The 22,065-nt window shown below is 40.1% G+C and overlaps 1 long non-coding RNA gene across 2 annotated transcripts; it reads right to left on the bottom strand.

The window, feature by feature from the left end:
* Window positions 1-4,496: 4,496 nt before the first annotated feature.
* Window positions 4,497-21,706, bottom strand: LOC107180046. 2 transcript variants are annotated; one of them, XR_006214089.1, is made up of 4 exons: window positions 21,656-21,706; window positions 16,839-16,910; window positions 4,751-4,835; window positions 4,497-4,588 (listed from the first exon to the last, which is right to left on the bottom strand). It is a non-coding gene; the product is annotated as an uncharacterized LOC107180046 (long non-coding RNA). The 2 variants fall into 2 exon arrangements; XR_006214090.1 differs by lacking the exon at window positions 21,656-21,706 and adding an exon at window positions 17,973-18,043.
* Window positions 21,707-22,065: the final 359 nt, after the last annotated feature.

The following is a 22,065-nucleotide window of genomic DNA, read 5'->3' as shown; positions in this document are numbered from 1 at the left end:
AAGATGCTAGAAACCTCAAAGCACGGTGTCCCCTCATCATGGCTTAACCCAGTCAGCTTGTGGCATTCCCCTGGCCATTGAGGTTGCTTTGCAATAGGCATCTGGCCCATTTCACACCAATGGGGAGATTTCCAACAGTTGTTGTAAGAGAAGATCTGTCATTTTAAAGGTGTATTGGAAGGCAGCTGTTTTTCTGGACAATATAGTTTATGGGCGAGGCTTGGAATTAACTGCGGCAACGCTGACGTTATGAGAAAAGCTATGTCCTCGATACGGCTAGCACAGAAGGATGCAGAGTGGAGATATGGGAAGACAGTGAGAAAATGAATTTCACCAACCCCAAAGACTGCACATTATACCTCTGGATCTTGTAATTATGTGAGCCAATAAATCACCTTTGTCATTTCAGCCTGTCTGAGGTTTTTCTTGTGTCTAAAAAGATGTATATCTGACAAAGGGCTAATACCCATAATATATGAAGAACTCTCAAAACTCAACAATAAAATAGCTAATAACCCAATTAAGAAAATGGGCAAAAGAGGGGCTCCTGGATGGCTCAGTCGGTTGAGTGTCTGACTCTTGGTTTCGGCTCAGGTCATGATCTCATGGTTCGTGAGTTCTAGCCCCACACTGGGCTCTGTGCTGACAGTGCAGAGCCTGCTGGGATTCTTTCTCTCTCTCCCTCTCTCTCTGCCCCTCCCCCACCTCTCTCTCTCTCTCTCTCAAAATAAATAAATAAACTTACAAAAAAAAGGAAATGGGCAAAAGATTTGAAGAGATACTTCACAAGGGAAAATATTCAGGTGACAAATAAGCATGAGAAAAGACCATCAACACCAGTTATCAGGAGCAAATTCAAACCACAGTGGGAAATCACTACACATCCATTAGAATGGCTAAAATAGCAATCCCTATCAAAACAACACCAGCAGTCTTCACAGAGCTAGAACAAACAATCCTAAACTTTGTATGGAACCAGAAAAGACCCCGAATAGTCAAAGCAATCCTGAAAAAGAAAACCAAAGCAGGAGGCATCACCGTCCCGGACTTCAAGCTGTATTACAAAGCTGTAATCATCAAGACAGTATGGTACTGCCACAAAAACAGACATTCAGATCAATGGTACAGAAGACAGAACCCAGAAATGGACCCACAGACATATGACCAGCGAATCTTTGACAAAGCAGGAAAGAATATCCAATGGAATGAAGACAGTCTCTTCAGCAAATGGTGCTGGGAAAACTGGACAGCGACATGCAGAAGAATGAACCTGGACCACTTTCTTACACCATACATAAAAATAAACTCACAATGGATGAAACACCTAAACGTAAGACAAGAAGCCATCAAAATCCTAGATAAAGCAAACAAAAACCTCTTTGACCTCGGCTGCAGCAACTTCTTGCTCAACACATCTCTGGAGGCAAGGGAAACAAAAGCAAAAATGAACTACTGGGGCCTCATCAAAATAAAAAGCTTCTGCACAGCAAAGGAAACAATCAGCAAAACTAAAAGGCAACCAACGGAATGGAAGAAGACATTTGCAAATGACATCAGATAAAGGGTTAGTATCCAAAATCTATCAAGAATTTATATCTATATCTATCTAGATTTATATCTATCAAGACTTTATCAAAGTCAACACCCAGAAAACAAATAATCCAGTGAAGAAATGGGAAAAAGACATGAATATACACTTCTCCAAAGACATCCAGATGGCCAACCAACACATGAACAAATGCCCAACATCACTCATCATCAAAGAAATACAAATCAAAACCACAATGAGATACCACCTCACACCTGTCAGAATGGCTAACATTATCAACTCAGACAACCACAGATGTTGGCAAGGATGTGGAGAAAGAGGATCTCTTTTGCACTGCTGGTGGGAATGCAAACTGGTGAAGCCACTCTGGAAAACAGTATGGAGTTTCCTCAAAAAACTAAAAATAGAACTACCCTATGACCCAGCAATTGCACTACTAGGATTTATCCAAGGAATACAGGTGTGCTGCTTCAAAGGAGCACATGCACCCCAATGTTTATAGCAGCTCTACTGACAACAGCCAAAGTATGGAAAGAGCTCAAATGTCCATCGACGGATGAATGGATAAAGAAGATGTGGTATATATATACAATGGAGTATTACTCGGCAATCAAAAAGAATGAACTCTTGCCATTTGCAACTCTGTGGATGGAACTGGAGGGTATTATGCTACGCAAAATCAGTCAGTCAGAGAAAGACAAATATCATATGACTACACTCTTATGAGGAATTTAAGGTACTAAACAGATGAATACAAGGGAAGCGAAGCAAAAATTACACAAGAACAGGGAGGGGGATGAAACATAAGAGACTCTTAAATACAGAGAACAAACAGAGGGTTGCTGGAGGGGTTGTGGGAGGGGGGAATATACTCCTGAAATCATTGTTGAACTATATGCTAACTAACTGGGACATAAATTAAAAAATACATAAATTATATAAATAAGTAAATAAACATTAAAAAAAAAAGAATGGCTATAATAAAAAATCTGGCAAGATTAAGTGTTGGCACAGATGCATAGCAAATGGAATTCTCACACAATGCCAGTGGGAATGCAAAATGGAGCAACCGCTTTGGAAAACAATTTGACAGTTTTGTTTTGCTTTGTTTTCTTATTAAAGACTATTTTTAGAGCAGTTTTAGGTTCACAGACAGCTTCTTTTAAAGTTGAACATACAGTTACCATATGATCCAGCAACCTCCCTCGTAGGTAATTATCCAAGAGGGATGAAAATCTATATTCACACAAGAACTTGTACATAAATGTTTTGGGTGGCTTTATTCATAAGAACTAAAAACTGGAAACAGCCCGAATGTCCTTCGGTGGGTGGAAGGATAAACAAACTGTGGTACCTCTATGGAATGGAATACCACTCAGCAATAAACACTACAACACATGCAACGACATGGACGGATCTCAAGTGCATTGTGGTAAGTGAAAGAAGTCACATGTGAAAGGCTACATATGTATGATTCCACTTATATGACATTCTGGAAAAGACAAAGTTATAGAGATATAAGACAGATCGGTGGTTGTCAGGACCTGGGAGAGGGTGGGGGTAGAGGGCAGATGGACCACAAAAGGGCGGCAGGAAGGAATTTGTGGGAAGGGGCAGATGAAACTTCTATAATCTTAATGGTGGCGGTGTTTACATAACTATGCATGTGTCAAAACTCACAGACATATATGCACTCCCAAAAGTGAATTTTATTATATGTAAATTTTTTTGAAGTGAATAAAAACAAAGTTCTGTCTCTACAATCTTTTGGATGAAACAGAGTTTGAACCCTCCGGGAAATTTTAGAGCAATTGGTAAAATGAAAGTGACTGCTCTGAGAAACAGTCTAATATAAGGGGTACACCTCTAGATATATATCAAAAATAGACAAGTACAGGGACGTCTGGGTGGCTCAGTTGGTTGGGCATCCAACTTCAGCTCAGGTCATGATCTCACAGATGATGAGTTTGAACCCCACATCGGGCTCTCTGCTGTCAGAGAAGAGCCCGCTTGGGAATCCTGTCTCCCTCTCTCTCTGCTCCTCCCCTGCTTGTGCTCTCTCTCAAAAATAAATAAACATTAGGGGCGCCTGCTTGGCTCAGTCAGTCAAGCATCCGACTTCAGCTTAGGTCATGATCTCACTGCTAGTGAGTTTGAGCCCCGCATCGGCCTCTGTGCTGACAGCTCAGAGCTTGGAGCCTGCTTCGGATTCTGTGATTCCCTCTCTTTCTGCAACCTCCCCTGCTCATGCTCTGTCTCTCTCTGTCTCTCAAAAAATAAAAAAAAACGTTAAAAATATTTTTTTCTTAAATAAACATTTTTTAAAAAGACAAGTACAAATGCATGCAACTTCAAAAACTGATACATATAGGTATTCGAATAAAAATAGCAAAGTAAAGTTAATGGGAGAAAGCTTCCTGGAAAGGCTAAGCAGAGTAATGTTATAAGGGTGAAATCATGCAAGGATCTGAAAGCAATTTGGAAAGCATTAAGACTTATGAAAGTGTACATTTCATAATTTTCTTTGCATCCCCTACAAGGCCTAGCATAACATTGTACATATTGCTGGTGTTTCATAAATAATTTTTGTTTATTCTTGTTATTACATATGATCCATAAATAAAATAAATTGTTCAAAGGAGTGGAAAGGCATTCAAGTCAAAAGGGAGTGTCCAGAAGAAGTTTCTGTTAGTTCCAAAGCGGGTCAGATCCCAAGGACTTTTCCCTTGTTATGGGCAAAGTTCAGGGGGGGTTCACCTCGTAAAGTCTTAATCCAGGACAACTGAGGTCCTGCTTTTGTCTCCAGCATGGTTTGCAGTTTGAATAACTGGTATCAATCTTACACTCCCTGTTCTACACAAAGATGTAGGTTCGCCAGCTATAAAAACACCATCTCCCAGCTGCTCACGGTGGGCAAACTTCCTGCAGCAGCCCCCTCTACTTGCCTTCCTCTCCTGCTTGACGTGCTGTGCTCAGGGCTCTGCAGAAACCGGTGTTGATGGTATCTCTTTTCCCAGATCTGCAAGGGCCCTCTTTCAGCTGCAGATCAGTGACATGACAATTAACCTTCAAAGTAGCCTGATCCCAGGTATGGGGCGCATGGCAACAACCACCTCCGGAAAGTTAGCATCTTACAAGCCCACTAGTACCGCACAAATCCGGTACTGCTCTGATTTGCCAAAGTGGAAGAAAACTGCTTACCTAACTGTTGTTACTCGTCCTGCCAGGGCTGTGAAAGCCGTTGACCTCTCCCCGTCAAGAGGCTCCCTTTCGCACAAGCCATAGTCTAGAGAGTGTAAAGAATTAATTTTATTCAAACATCCTATTCCCTCTCTTTAGCACACCTCCTACGGAACATTCCTCCTGGACACCAAACTCTGAACTGTTTTTTGTCAAGTTCTCCTTCATTCTCAACTCTACCATCTGCTAGTTTTTCATGAAAACATCTTAGTCCTATGTCACTATTGTTTTGGTTTTAGTTTTCTGGTACTGCAGGTTGGATCTTCTCAAGTACACCTATCTCAAGTTTTTTAATTTTTTTTTTTTTCAACGTTTTTTATTTATTGTTGGGACAGAGAGAGATAGAGCATGAACGGGGGAGGGGCAGAGAGAGAGGGAGGCACAGAATCGGAAACAGGCTCCGAGCCATCAGCCCAGAGCCCGACGCGGGGCTCGAACTCACAGACCGCGAGATCGTGACCTGGCTGAAGTCGGACGCTTAACCGACTGCGCCACCAGGCGCCCCACACCTATCTCAAGTTTTAATGTCACAAAAGACAGACACTGGCTCTGATCTCATACCGTGGAACCTAGGAACGCGATTTTTTTTGTTAAGTTTATTATTATTATTTTTTAATAATCTTTACACCCAGCGTGGGGTTGGAACTCATGACCCCGAGATCAAGAGCTGGATGCTCTTCTGACTGAGCCAGCCAGGGGCTCTAGCATGTGATTTTTATTTTTATTTATTTATTGTTTTAACGTTCTTTTTTTTCAGTTTGTTTGTTTGTTTGTTTTGAGAGAGAGTGAGCAGGGGAGGGGCAGAGAGAAAGGGAGAGAGAGAGAATCCCAAGTAGGCTCTGCACCGCCACAACACAGCCTGATGGGTTGCTCCAACCCACAAAGTGGGAGATCAGGACCTGAGCCGAAACCCTTAGTCGGACGCTTCACTGACTGAGCCACCCAGGGGCTCCCTAACACATTATTTTAAAAATAAAAAACATATTACACAGATGATCTAATGCAAAGATCTAATTAAGATCTAATGCAAAACGTTCACAGCTCCGGGCTCTTCCTCTAGCTCCTCTAAAAAGGGATTCCGTGAGTCACCAAGTTTAGGGATTGAAAGGCATCCATTCCCTTCCAAAAGGTTTTCTGGGTATGTTTTTAAAATGCAACAAGTGTGGGGTGCCTGGGTGGCTCAGCTGGTTGGGTGTCCGGCTTCGGCTCGGGTCATGATCTCACGGTTGGTGAGTTCGAGCCCCGCGTCGAGCTCGGTGCTGACAGCTCGGAGCCTGGAGCCTGCTTCGGATTCTGTGTCTCTCCCCTCTCTGCCACTCCCCTGCTCGTGCTCTGCCTCTCAATAATAAATAAACGTTAAAAAAAAAAAAAAAACTTAAAAAAAGATGCAATAAGGGAAAAGACCTGCCTTCTTCTCTTTTCCCTATTTCACATGCTCAGAAGCACAAGGGTTCCAAACCAATGATTTACAAATAAGAAGTCATTTCACAAATATTTATAATATACATACCTATATTATGTATATATAATATATATCTTTAAAGTTTATTTATTTATTTTGAGAGAGAAACTGTGAGCTTGAGCAGGAGAGGAGTGGAAAGAGGGAGAGAGAAAGAATCCCAAGTCGACTCTGCATTGTCAGTGTGCAGCCCCTATGTGAGGCTCAAACTCTTGAACCATGAGATCGTGACCTGAGCTGAAATCAAGACTGAGCCACCCAGGCACCCCTATTATATATTTTAACTTAAGAATGTTTTTCATGTTCAATACCAAAACGCAGACCCTGCGCCACTGCCCCCCCATACACTCAGTATGTTCTCATCTTCCCCTACTCTTCTCGTGGTGAACACACAATGCCTAAGTCCCCTTAACTCTTCCTTTGCCCCCAGCTCTAACACAGCTCAGATGCCCTGTTGGTTTCATCTTTCTAGTTGTGGCCAGATCTGGGAGACTATTTCTCAAAGGTAGGAAGTACCCTGGAAGTTTGGAAAATGTTCCCTACCTGACCCACAGAAGAGAAGTTTGGAAAAGCCTTCAAAGCCACTCGTGGGCTGTTAAGTTCATGCATCTTAAACAAAAGCAGCCACCCAGAGGACTGTCTCCCAGTGGAACTCAATCACAAACCACAGAATGGCTCCTACGCCAGGAGGGACCAAGGCTGGTGAAGTGGAATCGTCCAGCCAGACAGCTTTTCCCCAGGGCTGTGGGAGAAAGTCTCTGAGGAGGCGGCTCTGGAACCAAATAGGGGAAGATGGAAAGCAGCACCTGGGTTGGCCAGATGCAGAGAGAACAAGCAAGCCATCCCTGAGTGGAGCCTGGAGACAACTGCGGGATGCATAAATTAACACCTGAACTTTGGTGGCCATCAGTTCACAGTAACAAAACAAATCAAGGCAGTAAGGTAAGCCAGAGCTCAGGTGATGTGTTTAAAGTGATAGGGACAGGAAAGGCCGGGAACCTGGTTCTATCACTATTGTTTTAACATTCTTGGGGCAAGGCGCGGTGAACGTCTCTGGGCCTTTAAATCTTCCAGATGGCAGAAGTTTCTCAGGCATATAGATGCAGGACCTAAGTGTTCTAGGTTTAAAATTCTTGGTCCCATGTGCCTGTGAGAAGTAAGTTATTCTAACATCATAGGACGCTTTGCCAGTCAGCTAGGTTTTATATATATTCTCTTATTTAATCCTCATAATAACACTGTGAGATGGCTGGTTTTTTTCCATTTTAGAGGAGACTACGGCTTACAGAAAGTAAAGCTTATAGAGAAGTAGTTAACCCCATGCAGGTCTTTAAACACTCCATCTGTTATTCTCTGCAGTGCCCAGTGGTTTTCAAACTTTGTTTTTCAAGGCCTTTAACAATTTCATGGATTGTTTGTGGGGTTTTTTTAAGTTTATTTATTTTGAGAGAGAGAGAGAGGGAGAGTGCGTGTGTGTGTGTGTGTGTGTGCACACGTGTGCATGCGGGGGGCAGGGGGCCAGAGGCAGAGAGAGAGGGAGAGAGAGAATCCCAAGCAGGCATCGCACTGTCAGCACAGAGCCTGCTGCGGGGCTCAATCCTACGAACCACAAGATCGTGTGACCTGAGCTGAAATCAAGAGTTGGATGCTTAACCAACTGAGCCACTTAGGCACCCCTACTTGGGGGGTTTTATGGACATTCTTATAGCAAGTCAAAAAACTTTAGACCACTGCTCAGTAATGCCTGACTTTGGTATCACCCTTTGATTTGAAATACATTTGGTTCCCTCGGTAACCCTCAGAAGGTTAGGCCTTACTTTCCCCTGATGCTGCAATGATTAAAACAGATAAGTAGTTCACAGATAGGATCTGGGTGCCTTGAAAGAAAGCCTCACTTCTGTAAGAATCCCAGCCTTGCGGGGCTGGGGTGAGAGAAGTGGGCAGAGCCAAAGGAAGTCTGTTACTGATGCTCTGTGCCATTGAGTGATAATGCAACGTTCATCTTCCTGTTGAATACTTTGAAGTGCTTTCCCAGTTATGAATGAAATTCTCTCAGATTGTTTGTTTAAAATTCCCTTAAACAATGAGCTTTTAAACGAGTTACAGTGGCTTTCTGTATCAGCAGTCCAACACATTTCTACAGTGACCGCTCTGACAGACTGTCACGTATATTCCTTGATTTTGTGGTTACCCCCCCATCTGAACGGTCTTCTTGTCTTTGAGGAATCCCCTACCGTTCGAACTTGAGTAAAAAGCAGGGCTAGTATCCCACTTTAAAAGTAGAAGGAGGGGGAAAAAAGTAGAAGGAGCATACACTTCCTTTCCCAGCACCTCTTGTAGTTAGGGAGCAGGCATGTGATCTGAACTTGGTCAATCGGTTGTGCCCACCTGGAATGTTGGCTCAGGCAATAGTAATGCAGAGACTGAAGCAAGGAAGCAGAATTTATTCTAGCAACAGCAATATCTAGGCCAGGGGTAGCGTGCAGTGTCCAGTGCTGGCAGTGACAAAGGCTTCATCATACTGGCTCTGGGGTAGGATTTTGACAGTGGTTATGGCTCTCTTCCTCCTCTTCATTTATGTCCATTTTTAGAGCTTGAGTTACCAGGAGGGCCCATGAATATCCAACTCCTTCTGGTTGTTCAGGCCCAGACTTTGGAGACTCTCTGAGTCTTTTTTGTAACCCTATATCTAATCCATGAGGAAATTCTGAAAGTGGCCTTCTCCTCCACTGGTACTCACTGGTGGTACTCACCATGACCCCTCACTACTAGATTACTGCAGTAGCCTCTTTTTTGTTTTAAGTTTATTTCTTTTGAGAGAGAGAGAGAGAGAGCATGCGTGAGGGAGGGGCAGAGAGGGAGAGAGACAGGGTCCTGCTCAGCTTGAACCCATGAACCACGAGATCATGACCTGCCCCAAAACCAAGAGTCGGACCCCCAACTGACTGAGCCACCCAGGGGCCCCACTGCAAGAGTCTCTTATCTCCCTAGTTTCACCTTTGTTCCCATGCAGTCCTTCATGTCTTTACACAGTAGTCAGTGGTTTTTTGTTTTTGTTTTTTAAAATAATTTTTGTCATATATTTCATTATCAATGATTGTGGAGAGAATTCTTTTTTAAAAATGTTTATTTATTTTAGACAGAGAGAGTGTGAGTAAGGGAGGAGTAGAGAGACAGGGGGCCAGAGGATCCTAAGCAGGCTCTGTGCTGACAGCAGTGAGCCCAATGTAGGGCTCGAACTCACAAACCATGAGATCATGACCTTAGGCAAAGTCAGATGCTCAACCAACTGAGCCACCCAGGTGCCCCATAATTTTATTTATTTATTTATTTTGAGACACATAGAGAGAGAACCAGCGGGGGAGGGGCAGAGAGAGAGTGGGACAGAGGATCCCAAGCAGTCTCCCTGCTGACAGCAGAGAGCCCGATGTGGGGCTTGAACTCACAAACCAAGAGATTATGCCCTGAGCCAAAGTCAGACGCTTAACTGACTGAGCCACCCAGGTGCCAGTGCTCTTTAAAAACTGTAAGTCAGATCCTGTCACTTCTGCTCAGAACCATCCCAGAGATTCTCATCTTACTCAGAATCCAAAATACTTATGGAGGTCTATAGGATTGGCCCCTTGTTTGCTGCCTTTCTAATCTCATTTCCTATCACTTCCTCACTTGTTCTCCTCTGGCCACACTAGCCTCCCTGCTCGTCTTCTAGATGCTGAGCACACTCTCGGAACGCTCTTCCCCAAGACGCCCATCTGACTTGCTTGGTCACTCCAGTCAGGCCTCCACAAATGTTACTTTATTAAACAGGCTGCCTTAACCCCATCCTGTCTAAGCACTCCTTTCCTCTTCATTTCTCTTCTCTAACATCTGACTCAGTCCTCTTTATTTTTCTTCTTTAGCATCCAAAATACAATATATTTGTGAGTTTGTTTATTGTCTATCTCCCCTACTACAGGGAATTTGTTTTTTTGCTGCTGTATCCCCAAGGCCTAGAAGACTGTCCAGCACAGAGTAAGCACTCAATAAATATACATTAAATAGACTTGTTGATCAAATAAATCAGGCATAGTTGACTTCTATTTCTCACAATGTAAACTCCTAAGAGCCTATTCTGATAGACACAGTGTAGGCCCCAGTACACTGGGGATCAAATTCGTCTCTCCTTTAGTGACTTTGAGCAAAGTCACTTAACACCTGGGGACTTAATTTCTATGTTGCCCCTCTTTGCTCTAAGATAATTTTACAATTTTTTGAAAAATTCAAACTTCAGGGGCGCCTGGGTGGCTCAGTTGGTTGAGCATCTGACTCTTGTTCAGGTCAGGTCATGATATCGCGGTTTGTGAGATCGAGCCCCACGTCTGGCTCTGGACTGACAGTGCGGAGCCTGCTTGGGATTCTCTCTCTCCCTCTCTCTCTGCCCCTCCTCGGTTCATGCTCTCTCTCTCTTTCTCAAAATAAATAAACAAACTTAAAAAAAAATAAAAATAATCCTAAAAACTAGTAAATTGAAAAAAAAGTGCCAAATTTCAAAGCGAAAATAGAATAGGTATTTTTCCAAACTACATCATTCTTTAGCTTTTACAATTAGCATTTATATCGTCTTCAAAATGAGCCATCTCTCCCCAAAGTTTTATTATACTCAGATAATTCTTATGTGGCCAATGCTATTTATCAGCACTGCCACCAATATTGTTCCCATAATCATCATGAAATAAAAGCAGCAGGCTAAAAGAGAATTTCAGAGGAGGGGAAAGCTCACCATGAATTATGTTGAGAAGTGAATCGGGCTGGAGCTAGATTTGAATGAAGGATGGATTTAGGTGAGCAGGGGGGGAAAGGTGGTCTGCAGTCTCTTTATACAGGGAAGAGCAGAACAGGCACATGATGAGGAGGTGGAATAATCAAGAGTAAGAAAGTCCAGTCTAGCAGGGATACCCACAAGCTATGCACTGGCTTCTCTTGATTTCTAAGAAAAGATTTAGACACCACAGCTTAAAGTTTCGTCTTAGGACTTGCTCCAAATTGTCCTCATGGCTTCATCTACGACCCATCGTGCTTCCTCCATTTGGTGGTATCCAAAGACTGCAATAAACACTTTTTATTTTATTTTATTTTTTTTTTAACGTTTATTTATTTTTGAGACAGAGAGAGACAGAGCATGAACGGGGGAGGGTCAGAGAGAGAGGGAGACACAGAATCTGAAACAGGCTCCAGGCTCTGAGCTGTCAGCACAGAGCCCGATGCGGGGCTCGAACTCACGGAGCGCGAGATCATGACCTGAGTCGAAGTCGGCCGCTTAACCGACGGAGCCACCCAGGCGCCCCAATAAACATTTTTTTTTAAAAAGCTCCTTTGCTTATTCACTAACTCCTACAAAATTTCAGGCCTTTTTCTCATGACTTTGTACCAAACCAAATTTTTCCCTTCCTGTACTAACTATATATTTTAATGTATATACTGGACTTTCTGATTATTCCTGTAAATTTTTGTCTTTTAGCCTATTAATTAGAATTTGAAATCCTAACTCTCCAAACCAATATAATAGGTTATAGGTACTACTTTCAGTTTATGTCACCTGAAAATTTCAAAATTATTTCTCATGGGTCTTTATCCAAGTTGTTGAATCAAATGTTGAATGAGATAAGGCCTGGGACTTCAGTGATCTCTCTCCAAGTTGAAATTGATCTTATCAGTACTTGGATTTAACTTTTGAAATCCACAATAAAGAAATTCACTCGGCTGTTTTGCAGGGAAGAGGTTGTAGTTTAGTAAATAGAGCAAAGGACTGAGATTCCTATGAACATGATTCTGAAACAGACTTTGCCACTGACAAGTCAACGAACTTCTCTTGAACTTATTTGGAAAATGGGAGGGCTCCATTTCCAAAATTCAAGGATTCTGTCATCCAGTTCATACTTCTCCATGAAAAGAGACAATATTGTACCACCTCTTTAGGTACCCATTTTCTTCTCAAAGACAGGGCAATACTATTTCTCTTTGGCCTAATTAATAGTATTTCAGCAAAGGTGAGTCTTATAAGATGCTCAGGTCTAATTTCAATTCACTAGTGTCTTGTCCCTGAATTCACTAAATTCATTCACTAGTGTCTTGTCCCTGAATTCTCTGATATTCTCTCATTCCCTCAGAGGCCATATACAGCTCCCATTTTCTTCATTCTATTTTTCCAGTGTCTGCTCTAGGACCTTTAGGAAAATGTGAATTGCATCAATTAGGATTTGATCAAGGAAGCAGACCACTATGAGTAAAACAGAGTAAAGGATTTATTATGGGGATCGGGTCTTTTGCAATCATGGGAGCTAGTTAAGCAGTCTGTGTAAGTCTGTTGCTTCTACATCTGGCGTTGGCCCTGAAGTCAGCAAGGCCAGCAGCTGCAAAAGGAAGATAGACACAATGTCGGAGAGACAGAGGACAAAGTGGAACCCATGAGGACAAATGAGCTGTGTGTGTCTCTTTCTCACTTCTTCTGCTCTAAATGCAATAGGGGATCTATATGGTAGGTTGGTGTTCCTCAGCATAGAGGACATGAACATGGCCCAGAATTTGGAGAAGATGAAGGAGGAGATCCAGTGGGATATGGCTCCTGCCCCAAACCAACAAAATGAACCAGCAGACAACTGACAACATGTAACCTACGTAACTGCACCTGCCCTACGCTGACCTTTAGAGCACAAAATTGGCTACTACTTTGCTCTTACCTTCAAAATCTCATGCAAATCTCTCTTGTGACAATTCTAACTAGGAAGCATGCAGGGAAGGATACGAGGAGGAATATAGTTCTACCTTAGCTACCATCGACACAGTACAAAGCTGTCATCAGAATCAATGCACAACTGGACAGTCCTTCCAAACATTTCCTCCCTTACTCTTCAGAGCCTTTTAAGGATTCATTCCTGTGTTCTCTGCTACTGTACTTGTTTCTATTATCAGGCTAGGAAAACAAAAACAAAAAACTACAGGAAAAAATTATTATTTAAAACCCTAACATAAAATTCTAAAACTTTACATTAAGACATAAAATAAAACTAACTAAATAAAAATATACTATGTTCAACATTAAAAAGTTAGTAAGAGAGGTGCCTGGGTAGCTGAGTTGGTTAAGCATCCTACTTCAGCTCAGGTCATGATCTCACAGTTTGTGGATTCAAGTCTCACGCTGGCCTCTGTGCTGACAACTCAGAGTCTAGAGCCTGCTTCAGATTCTGTGTGTCTCTCTCTGTCTCTCCCCGCTCATGCTCTGTCTCTCCTAAAAAATAAGTAAACATTAAAAATAATTTTTTTTAAAAGTTAATAAGATAGGAAGTTAGGCCCCAATTAATCTCAAAATTCAATCAAACTCCATGCACAATCCCAGTAGACTTATTTTGTAGAACCTATACTTCGCATGAAAGATGAAAGGGCCAGGCACCTGGCTAGCTCAGTCCCTGGAACGTGCAACTCTTGATCTCAGGGTTGTGAATTAGAGCCCCATATTGAGCGTAGAGATTACTTAAAAATAAAATATTAAAAAAAAAAAAAAAAAGATTAAAGGGCCAACAATAGCCAGGATAGTTGTAAAAAAAACAAGGTAAGACTTACTCTACCAGGACCAATAGGTGGTTGCCAGAGGAGGGGGTGGAGGAATGGGCAAAATGAGTGAAGGGGTCAAATGGTAAAAATTTCCACCCATAAAATAAATGTCAGGGGGATGTAAAAAAAAAAAAAAAAAGACCTATAATAAAGACATAATATTGAACACCAGGGTAATAGTATAGGGATTGTCAAGGCTGCCAGTGAACCAGAATAGAGAGCTAAGTGCAGATAAATACAAATATGATCAAGGTGACATTGCAAATTTTGTAGGAAAAAAAAGGATTACTGAAAAAATAATATTAGAATAATTAGTAATTCATAATTTAAAAAATTATGAGATCCCTATTTTATATCATGTACAAAAAAGAAAACTCTAGGGGCACCTGGGTGGCTCAGGTGGTTAACTGTTCAACTTTGGCTCAGGTCATGATGTCATGTTTGTGGATTCGAGCCCTGCATCAGGCTCCCTGCTGTCAGCACAGAGCCTGCTTCAGGTCCTCTGTCCTTTTCTCTCTCTGCTTCTCCCCAGATTGTGCTCTCTCTCTCTCAAAAATATATAAACATTAACAACAACAACAACAACAAAGTAAAAATCTAGACAAAGACCTAAATGCAAAAAACAAAATTGAAACATTTTTAGGAGAATATTGGAGAATTTTTTTTATGACGTTGGATATAAACGTTAAGGAAAAAACTGGTAGATCATGCAACTCTTGATCTTGGGGTCATGAGTTCAAGTCCCATGGTGGGCCTAGAGCTTACTTAAAAAAAAAAAAAAAGGATAGTATTATAACTTAAAACTTTTGTAAAACAAGAGACCATAGATAAAGTGAAAAACAAGCCACAGGCTAAGAGAATATGACTGCAATAAATATTACCTACAAGGAGTTAATATTTAGAATATATTAAAAAATGCGACACCACAATAAGAAAGTAAAAAACAACTTAATAGAAAAATGGGCAAAAGATATGAACAAGCAATTTGCAGAAGAGAAAACCCAAGTAGCCAATAAACATAAGAAACTCAATGTCTCTACTAATAAGAGAAATGCAAATTAAAATAGATTTTTTTACTCATATTCATCAGACCAAAAAACATTTTGAAGTCTACAAAAACCAGTATTGGTGAGAATGTGAAGAACCAGGAACTTACACACTGCTAGTGAAAGGTAAATTGGTACAACTATTTTGGAAAATGATTTGGCAATAACTAGTAAAGTTTAAGATGCACATAACACATGACCCAACAACTCTAGTTGAGTAGAAATATTCTAGTCTAGGGGTGCATGGGTGGATCAGTCATTTGAGCCTCTGACCCTTAATTTTGGCTCAGGTTATGATCTTACAGTTCATGAGATTGAGCCGTGTGTCAGGCTCAATGTTGACAGGGCAGAGCCTTCTTGGGATTCTCTCTCTCCTTCTCCCTCTGCCCCTGCCACTTGCTCTGTTTCTCTCTCTCTCTCTCTCAAAATCAATAAACAAACATTATTCTCTCAAATAAATAAACATTAAAAAGACACTCTAGTCTAGAGAACTCTTACATGTGTGTACAAGGAGAACTATCAAGAATATTCATTACAGCACTAATGTAACACTGAAAATTGGCAGCAATCTAAATGTCCATCAATAGGTAGTTAGAAAATAGAAACTGAGGCATATTTGATATTTGGTCCTATAAAGATATTTGATGGTTAAAATGACTCTACTAGAATTACATATACTACCATGGATAAATATAAAAAATAATCTCGAAAGGGAAAGGCAATTTGCAGAATAATATAATATTCTATAATATATATTATAATAATAATATAAAGTTTAAAAACAGGCAAAACACTAGCATATATTATATTATACAGTAAATATAAAAAACACACAAAAATGATATACATTAACATAATGAACACCACTGGGAAGAAAGAGAAAGAGATTTTATCATAAAGGGTACAAAGTGGATTCAACTATATATGTAATGTTCAACTTCTCAAATAAAAATTCTGAGGGGTGCCTGGGTGGCTCAGTTGGTTGGGCATCCGGCCCTTGATTTTGGCTCAGGTTATGATCCCAGGTTTGTGGGATAGAGCCCTGTGTTGGGCTCTGCACGCTGAGTGTGGAGCCTGCTTGAGGTTCTCTCTCTTTCTCTCTCTCTCCATCTCCCTCGGGCCCTCTCCCCAGCTTGTGCTCGCTCCCTCTCTAAAAGAAAAAAAAAAATCTGAAGCAACAAATGTTAAGAAGTGACAAGCTGGGTTATAGATATATTGTGTGTTTTTTTTTTAAAGATTTTATTTTTAAGTACTCTCTACATCCAATGTGGGGTTCAAACTTACTACCCTGAGATCAAGAGTCTCATGCTCTCCTGACTGAGCTAGCCAGGTGCCCCTGTTTCCTTCACTTCTAAGTTCCTGCCCTTCCATTCCCACTGCCAATGCCTGATCCTCAGACTATTTTTGGCTAAAAGCCCTGAATTTTCTTGACTTTCTCATAAACTTTTAGATTTTTCTTGGCATTCCTAAAAGGTAAGGACAGTTTTCTTTCCCATACTTTGTAGATGGAGAGATTAAAGCCCATAAAAATGAAGGGACTTTAGCCAAAGTTACACAGGGTATTTAGGAAAATAGCTAGGATTGAAATAGAATTTTTCTGATTCTTCTTCTTCTTCTTTTTTTTTTTTTATTTTATTTGTTTCTGAGACACACACACACACACACACACACACACACAGAAAGAGAAAGAGAGAGAGAGAGAGAGAGAGAGAGAGAGAGAGAGAGAGAGAGAGAGAATCCCAAGCAGGCTCAACTCACGTGGGGCTCAAACTCACAAACCATGAAATCATGACCTGAGCTGAAATCAAGAGTCAGATGCTTAACCGACTGAGCCACCCGGGGGCCCCTAGAATTCTCCTGATTCTTGACCTTCTATTACAAACACTCTGTCATAATATTAAAAACAAAAACAAAAGCAAAACCAAGTAAACTAACAAGATCAATTAAAAGTATATACCTCAGGACTTCCTGAAAGATGGCAAAGAGTAACTGTGCCCCAGACTCCAAGCTTTCCCTGCTCTCCAAATTTCTAAAAAACGAATCATTGAAATAAGGAGAAACATCAGTATCAACAGTAAGATTTAAGGAATTAAACTCAAGGCAGCGGAAATACGTAGAAAAGTAATACAGGGCCTGTAGAAATAACAATACTATATTAGCTCGCAGTTAACCCAATCAATGAAATGGATAAACCATAAGAAACCACAAAAATACATTAGGGAGGAGGTGAAAGCTAATCCCTAAAGAAGATAAATGCAAGGGAACGTCTAGTCTAGAGGATCCTTGTATGTATTTGCTATGCAACACCTTGTCAGGATTATCACACTACCAAGTGAGATCATTCTGTAAAACACTAAAAACCAAAATGGACTCAGCAGGGTAAAGTAGCAACAGTGAAATGCAAAGTAATTTAGAGAAATGTATTAGGAAAGAAAAAATATAAATATATTTTAAAAGAACATGAAAGACGAAAGGCAGAACCAACCTTTGAAAGATAGAAATCTCAAAGAATGCAGAAAAACGGGCACATATGTAATCAATAAAAGTATAAAAGAATATTTTTTCACCCAAATAAAGAACTGAGTCTGGACACAAAGAGAGCTCAGAGAGGAAATGAAAATTAACTAGCAGAGTCCAAGATCATGGCTTATGGGAAAAGAAACTAAATTACTGTAAAAAAAATAATTCTAAGCCTTCCAACCTGAAAAAAAAGTAGGCTCTATTCAAGTTAGAGCAGCTTTATATTTTGCCATTAAAACGAAACCAAAGGAATCACTGAAAAAACACACTTAATTCAAACGTAAGTTTCATTAGTAAACAAATGGGCCAGGAAACCAACATTAGTTTGGCAAAATAGGAGACATATGGAGGCATATATCTTTTCATATTTGATATCTTCAAGAACACCAAGGCCTCTGGAAGCTACTGTTTGAAGAAAAGTGATTTTGAAGAAAAGTGGTATGTTACATGCCAACTTGGCTAGGATAACCCCCAGTTATTCACTCAAATACTACATTAGGTATTACTGTGAAGGTATTTTGTAGATGTGTCTTCAGTTCATAATCAGTTAACTTTAAGTAAAAGAGATTACCTAGATTATCTGGCTGGGCCTGATTCCATCAGTTGAAATCTCTTCAGAGCAAAGCTTGGAAGAAATTCCACCTGTGAATTAAAGCCTTGGCTTGCCGGAGAGTTCCAGCGTGGCCTCTCTGATGACCTACCTTATGGATTTCAGACTTTTCTAGCCAGCCCTCACAACTGCAAAAGCCAATTCCTTGTAATAAATCTATTAATATATATCTCCTACTGGCCCTCTTTCTCTGGTGGCAATTTGACACAGAGACGTTAACTACAGTTGTTGGTAAGTCTTCTTCACTGATATAATATTAGAAAAAGGGTATGGAAGAGAGATTGATTTCCTAAATTATAAAGACTCACAGCAAATTAATTAAGAATGAGAAGAAAAAAAAAGAATGAGAAAGTATGAGAAAGTCAAAAGATAAAGAAGCCAAATGGTTGGGGTGCCTGGGTTGAGCGTTTGACTCTTGATTTTGGCTCAGGTCACAGTCCCAGGGGCTGGGGATCAAGCCCTGCATCAGGTACTCCACTGGGTGTGGAGTCTGCTTGGGGTTCTCTCTCTCTCATTAAAAAAAAAAAAAAAAAAAAAAAAAAGGGAATGCAAACTGGTGCAGCCACTCTGGAAAACAGTATGGAGGTTCTTCAAAAAACTAAAAATAGAACTACCCTACGACCCAGCAATTGCACTACTAGGTATTTATCCAAGGGATACAGGTGTGCTGTTTCGAAGGGACACATGCACCCCCATGTTTATAGCAGCACTATCCACAATAGCCAAAGTATGGAAAGAGCCCAAATGTCCGTCGATGGATGAACGGATAAAGAAGATGTGGTATATATATGCAGTGGAGTATTACACGGCAATCAAAAAGAATGCAATCTTGCCCTTTGCAACTACGTGGATGGAACTGGAAGGTATTATGCTAAGTGAAAGTGGTCAGTCAGAGAAAGACAAAAATCATATGACTTCACTCATATGAGGACTTTAAGAGACAAAACAGATGAACATAAGGGAAGGGAAACAAAAATAATATAAAAACAGGGAGGGGGACGAAACATAAGAGACTCTTACAAATGGAGAACAAACAGAGGTTTACTGGAGGGGGTGTGGGAGGGGAAGATGGGCTAAACGGGTAAGGGGCATTAAGGAATCTACTCCTGAAATCATTGTTTCACTATATGCTAACTAATTTGGATGTAAATTTAAAAAAATTAAAAATTAAAGAAGAAGAAGAAGAAGGAGGAGGAGGAGGAGGAGGAGGAGGAGAAGGCAGCAAATGCTTATTTTACAATATGATAGCCCGAGTTATATTTTATTAGATACCTATAAACAGGCAAATAGAGAGTTAAGAATGTTTTTGGACTCCAGATATTTACTGGTGGAGTTAAAAATTGGGTGTTTGTGGTAGCCAGCTTCCAAGATAGCTCCCGATCTCCCTGCCTCCTGTATTTACGTCCTTGTGCTGTCCCTTCCCACAGTACCAGGATTGGTCTGTGTGACCAATAGGATACAACAAAAGTGACAGTTATCATTTGGAAGGTTAGGTGATAAAAGATATTAGAGCTTCCACCTTGATCCTTCTTGCTCTCTTGGACCATTTGCTCTGGGGGAAGCCATCTGCTAGATCCCGAATAATCCTGTGGAGAGGCCACGTGGGAAGGAACAAGGCCTCCAGCTAATAGCCACCAATGAACTATGGTCTTTGAGCACAGCTATCTGAGTGAGCTTAGAAGCAAACTTCCCAGCATCCAATCAAGTCTTCAGAGGACTGAAGCATCAAGTGACTTGTAGACTGTAATCTCAAGCACATCCTATTCAGACCTGCCCAGCTAAACCCCTCCTAGATTCCTGACTTTCAGAAACTGGGTGAGATAATAAATGTTTGTTGTTTTAGCTATTAAGTTTCCCTGTCAGATTGACTTAAAAGGCAAAAGGAAACAAAGTAAAACTCATAGAAGAGGCAGAATTGAAGAAGCAAGAATAAAAGTCAGGAAGCATAAATAGAAAGTAAAATAAACCAAGAATAACAATTAAAATTATCCTAAATAGTAGAAATCTTGCTATTAGAAGGGCAAAAAGCATCAATTATTTAAAAATCAATGAAATAATATATTACTAACATAGATACGTAGAAGCCAAGAGGCCTGGGAAAGCTAAACATCAAAGAATGGGCAAAAATAAACTACACTGACAAAAAAGGAAAGCAGCAATAGCAATATTAATATCAGATGAAACAGAATTTAGGGCAAAAAAGCACTTAAGTCAGGTGGTTACTGCATATGATGAAAGGTAGTCAATAATGAATAAAATAATAAAGAATTTATATGGACCAACATGACAGCTAATTATATCATGTAGATTAATACCCATGTCATGTGAAAATTATAAAAATACAATTACAATGGAAAATTTTAATTCTTCAATATCAATGACAGATTAAGGCTATAATATATGTAAAGCTATAAAGGATCGGGGGGCATGTGTGACTCAGTCGGTTAAGTGTTTGACTTCAGCTCAGGTCAGGATCCTGTGGCTCTGCACTGACAGCTTAGAGCCTGGACCCTGCTTCAGATTCTGTATCTCCCTCTTTCTCTAACCCCTCCCCATTTGCACTCTGTTTCTCTCTCTCTCAAAAATAAATAAATATTAAGAAAAAAAAAAGCTGGAAAGGATCTAAACACTATAATTCATAATGAAGAACATTATTGCAGATTTTATATTCTACAAATAATGGCTATATATGTTCACATATAGAAATTGAACATATTAGATTATTGAGAAAAATCACATTAAAGACAACAAAATATTTAATAGGCTATATTTTTTTTATCTGTAGTTAAACATTAACTGCATTAATGTTTTCTTATAAAGAGTCCACAGTCATCTGTAAAATAAAGTTTCCACAAATAAGAACTTGGACAAAAAGAAAGAGAAATGTAAACAGACTGCTTTTGCAGGCCATAAAAGTATATGGCAAATGTCAGCAATTATGATTAGTTACTTCTTTTAAAAAAAATAATAAAAATATCAACCTATCTAAATCTTTGTGGGAAAGTCAAAGCAGTATTTGGAGGAAAATGTATAGTTTCAAATATCATATTTTTTAAGACAGCAAAGAGATTGAATATAAAAGCAACAAAATCCCCAAAAGTAGAGAATGGGGCCAGTTAAAACCAAAATAAAGTTAATTGGAAGTAAAAGCAATTTGATTTTGTAAACACTATGAAATAGACAAGGCTCCAGCAAATGTAATCAAGAAGAGAGAAAAATAGGGGTGCCTGGGTGGCTCAGCTCAGGTCATGATCTCACGGTTCATGAGTTCAAGCCCTGCATCAGGCACTGTGCTGACAGCTTAGAGCCTGGAGCCTGCTTCAGATTCTGTTATCTCCCTGTGCCTCTGTTCCTCCCCCACTCATGCTCTCTCTCTCTCTGTCTCAAAAATAAATAAGCATTTGAAAAGTTTTTTTTAAAAAAGGCAATGTAACTTAAAAAGAGAGAGAGAGAAATAGACACAAATTGTTAGAAATAAGGAGGTAAGTAATATATGAACATGGTAAAATTATCCCTATCCTAAAGAAAAACCCTTTCTTTTACTATAGTTCTCTCCCTCTCCTTTTGAGAGACCCTCTCAAAAACAAATGATGTTTTTGGAAATATTGTAGGTTTTCTGATGATAAGAGTAAAACAAGACTTACATTTCTGTTAGTAGAGTAGATTACACACAAGAAGACGGTCCCACCTGCTAAAAGCAACGAAAATCAGTGGGTTTTTTAGAAAACTGAAGTACAGTCAACACACACACAATGTTACATTGGTTTCAGGAGTACGACATAGTGATTTAACAAGTCTATACCTTGTGCTACGCTCACCACAAGTACAGCTACCATCTGAAATTACTGGATTTTTAAAAAGTCTCCAATGTACTCAGAAGCTGACAAGAAATGAAAGATTCCTTAATTTTATTACCTTTATTCTAAGCCATTATTGGTTGAAAGAGATACCACTGCTTTATTCACTACTAAAAAAGGGATACAAGCCGTCAAACTATAACATAATGCTTTCTTATAATTAATACCTCTTGTTTTGTACTTACTGAAAGAGATAT

Source organism: Panthera tigris, chromosome F3 (assembly GCF_018350195.1).
Source record: "Panthera tigris isolate Pti1 chromosome F3, P.tigris_Pti1_mat1.1, whole genome shotgun sequence".
In the NCBI taxonomy this organism is placed as follows: Eukaryota; Metazoa; Chordata; class Mammalia; order Carnivora; family Felidae; genus Panthera; species Panthera tigris.
This window is presented reverse-complemented; position numbering and strand designations above follow the sequence as displayed.